Source organism: Homalodisca vitripennis, chromosome 2, assembly GCF_021130785.1.
Source record: "Homalodisca vitripennis isolate AUS2020 chromosome 2, UT_GWSS_2.1, whole genome shotgun sequence".
Classification (NCBI taxonomy): domain Eukaryota; kingdom Metazoa; phylum Arthropoda; class Insecta; order Hemiptera; family Cicadellidae; genus Homalodisca; species Homalodisca vitripennis.
The window spans coordinates 218,461,965-218,466,448 of record NC_060208.1 but is presented as its reverse complement, the minus strand read 5'-3'; positions in this window follow the sequence as shown (position 1 = coordinate 218,466,448).

The following is a 4,484-nucleotide window of genomic DNA, read 5'->3' as shown; positions in this document are numbered from 1 at the left end:
GAGTAAGTTTAGTCATTATCTCTGATATGGCTTTAGTATTTGTTACCATCTTTTCATTCATGTCTTTCATTAAGGTGATTTGGTTTTCTCTAGAACTCAACAGTGATCCGCTAATCTTTTTTATCTCTTCAACTTTACTATTAACTTGTTCCATATCTTCGCTAGTGGGCACACCAAACAACCATTTCAATGCATATCCTCCTGCATCAACTAGTCCTCGCTTGGAGCGTTCTGTAGGTAGAAGTCTAAATAAGTCACTTACATCGGATTCATTACTGGTCTATCCCGGTCTTAATTCTACTATATTCGAAAGCAAAGTCCTCATCCCACACATTTACACTAGTGTTCGTATAATAAACTAAGTCTGTGCACAATGTCTTAAGTGACTCAAGTTCGTCTCTTATTTCTATCATATTAAAATCTAATACAATCTTCCATTCATCCTCGGAAATAATTGTGTCATGAAGTTTCTTGAAAACGATTCCCTGTGTCATTTCATTCTCTGCCATTCCTGTCTCGACAAAGAGTACAAGTATTCCTGAAATCATCATTTAGATCCTAATAATTGTTTACTTCATGAATATCCTGACTTATTCGAATTTATTTTATTACGTACAGCTTGATCTTATGTTTCTTATCTTAACCTGCGTAGATATAACTTCTTTCCTTATAGTGTACTCAATCACACATTTGAATTGTTTGGATCCTTTAATTTGGCTTTTATTCACACACCTTGCATACCCATTCATCAACATTCGTTTCACAGTCATACAACATTCATACTCACGCATACAACCCATTCAATTCGGAGTAACTATTGCATTCTACTTTGTACGTGGTACTCTAAAACATCTTTTACTTACACATCAGACAAGAAGCATAACATACTAACGAGGAATATTTTTAGTGTATCATATAACATCCTCAAATAACAAACAATACATAATTATTCAATACATTGCGTTTACTTTTAACTACTAAATAAACGATGCAATACACGTTCACTGTCATAACAATATGTATATACATTCCTATTATTTAATAAACTTCATAGTCTTTGAATCTACACGGTTTTCTTCTATCTCTTATGGATCTAAAAGGGCCTGGTCGCTCTTCTGCGGTTCCTGGGCTTGGTTCTCTCCTGTCTTGTTCTTCATTTTGTCCGGCTACTCTATTGAATGCCTCTTCATGGTCTTCGGTCTCTTCAATGATTTCTTCCTGTTCTTCTTCTTCTGCTACCTGAGCAGCTTTTGGATCATTTTGGCTACTTCCTTGTTCTTGCAACTTAAACTCGGTGACAGGCTTTACTCGATTCACATGTACAGTTACATTCTTCCTTTTAATTCGGAGTACGACATTCAAATCTGATATAACCTTGACAATTGTGTATGGAACCTTTCCATGGTCTAGACAACTTCTTCACTCTTCCTTTTTTCACTTGGGGCACGTGAAGGTATACTCGTTGGCCCTCTTCAAATTTATTTAGCTTAGAATTCTTGTCGTATTGTCTCTTTTGCTGGGTTCTTGCATGGTCTTGGCATTGTTGAGACAAATTCCTTACGGCATTCAACTTCATCTTAAGATCTTCGACATAATCAGGGTAACCATCATCTTCTTCTGTGATCAATAGATCATCTTCTAAGGGAGTCTTCATCTCTCTTCCAAAGACTAGCTCGAAAGGAGAAAATCCTGTTGAATCATGCACTTGAGAGTTATAAGCCATATTTACCATTGGTAGGAGCTCGTCCCAGTCTGTTTGATTTCGGTTGACATAATGACTTAGCATCTTGGGTATGGATCTATGAACTCTTTCTGTTCTACCATTGCTCATGGGATGATATGCGGTGGTTTGAAGTTTCTTTATTCTTAGTAGAGCACACATGCTTTTCATTATTTCGGATGTGAAATTTGAGCCTTGATCAGTAATTAATTCACAGGGTACTCCCATCTTCGTAATGACTCTCTGCACAAGTGCTCGGGCTATTGTTTCTGCAGTTTGGTCTGGCAATGCAATAAACTCTCCGTACCTTGTAAAATGATCTATAACTGTCAGTATGTATTTGTTTTTGGAGCTTGTTAGGGGTAATGGGCCAACAATGTCACACGAAATCCGGTATCCAAATTCTGTACTTTCTTGAAATTTACCTAAAGGTGCTTTAGTTTTTCCGTAATCCATTCTTTTATTGCATGGATCACATGCTCTGATAAAGGAGACAACATCTAATTTCATTTTCGGCCAATAAAACTTTTCTTGGATTCTTAACATCGTCTTCTTGATACCTCCATGACCTGCTGTCGGGATATCATGGTGTAAACGAATAACCTTCTCTCTTAACCGTCTTGGAACGACTATCAGTTGTCTGTCCTGCCTCTTTATATAGATGACTCCTTGTGGACTTGTTTTGAACTGAGGGTATTTTTTCAATCTCTGGCACTCTTCATCCTTACATTGATTTTCTTTAATGCTGTCCACATCCAATATAGGTAGACTTTCCACAGTATTCTTGCACACAATTCTGCTCAGACAATCAGCGTTTTGATTTTTTATCCCTGGTTTATGGAATACCTTGTAGTCATATTCAGCCAATTTCAGTGCCCATCTAGTGAGTCTACTCGAAGGATCTTTTAGCGACAGCAGCCATCTGATTGCGCTGTGATCAGTATACAAGGAGAATGATCGTCCGTACAGGTAGCATCGGAAATACTTTACTGCCCATACAACTGCTAAAAGTTCTTTTTCTGTTACTGTATAATTCTGCTCAGCAGAGTTTAAACTGTCTTGACGCATAGGCGATAGGGTGTTCTATTCCATTAATCACTTGTCCTAATACTGCGCCAAGTGCAACATTACTTGCATCAGTACTTAAGACGAATTCCTTGGAGAAATTTGGATACACTAATAAAGGTTCAGTTACAAGGATGGTCTTCAATTTTTCAAATGATGTTTCCGCTTCTTCGTTCCACTCAAACTTTTGGTCTTTTTTGGTTAATTTTGTCAGAGGTTTAGCGATGTCGGCAAATTTCGGTACATGCCTCCTATAGTAACTACATAGTCCTATAAATCCACGAAGTTCCTTTTCATTCTTGGGTCTTGGAAAAATTTTTGACAGCTTCAATCTTATTCTGACATGGTTTGATTCCATCTCTCGATACAACATGGCCTAGGAAGTTAATTTCAGACTTTGCTATTTGGCATTTCTTCAACTGGATACTCAAATTTACCTCTTGAAATCTCTCTAGAACTTCACTAAGATCTTTAGCGTGCTGATCAATACTCGAACTGAAGATTAGGATATCATCCATGTAGGGCAAACATGCTTTTCCTTTCAGACCTGTGAGAGTAGTATCAACCAATCGTTGAAATACAGAAGGAGAATTGATCAATCCCATTGGCATGCGTGTATATTCATAATGACCATCAGGAGTACTGAAGGCCGTCTTCTCTTGACTTTCAGGGTGCATTTTTACCTGATAGAAACCTGAATTCAGATCCAGTGCCGAGAAGTACTGACTGCCTCCTAACATGTCTAAAGTTTCATGTATATCTGGAAGGGGATATATTTCCGGAACTGTAATTTTATTGAGTTCCCGATAGTCTACACATAGACGATAACTGATGGTACCCATCAGAGCCTGCTTTCTTGGGGACAATGATTACCGGTGCTGACCATGGGGAAGTACTGGGTACAATTACACCTTTATCCAATTGTTCTTGTATCAAATTTTGTAGAGTACCTCTCTGTGATTGTGGCACTCTGTTAAGGTTTCTTATTGATCGGAGGATGTTGGCTCGTGTTGATTTTGTGAGTAACTAAAGAAGTACACCCCAAATTCTCTATTCCTCCTAAGCTAAATAGACGCTTGTAGCGTTGGAGAACATTTTTTAATTTATTTTGGTCTTCAGTTGGGAGGTGCTTTAATTTTTCTTCAAGTTTTCCATTGAATTCCTCTGTCCTATTCTGTGTTAGATTTACTCGTTTCCATGCTCCTTTATTTGCTTCACTGTGTGGCTCTTTCTATTTTGCAGAGCAGCGTAATTCTTGTATATCACTAAATTTTCAGAGGTGATATTTATGATTTTTGGTCCAACACATTCCTTTATTCACTTTTGAAAGGCTTCTAGCGACATTGATGCCATGAACTTTTACTAACGCTGGTTCTGTAATTACTGTTTTTCCTTCCATTTTGTTCCATTTCATCCTTTTTGTTTTTGCTTAATTTTACTTGAATAAGCATTTCTGAACGGGCAGGCACGTTGATGTTTGTGCGACTATACGCTAAAATGTCAGGTATTTCTTCCTTCAGGATTTGTTTTGGTGGATTAAGGTTTGTTGAACTTGTTTCGTGGGAACATTGAACAATGCCAATGCCACTTTCTCCTGCTTCGAGTTACAGGGGATTCTCTTTCATGGAAAACTGCATGCTATCTTGTTTCCAATACTCAGAGACTTATTCTCAAGGTCAATCACAGCCTTTTTTCGTTT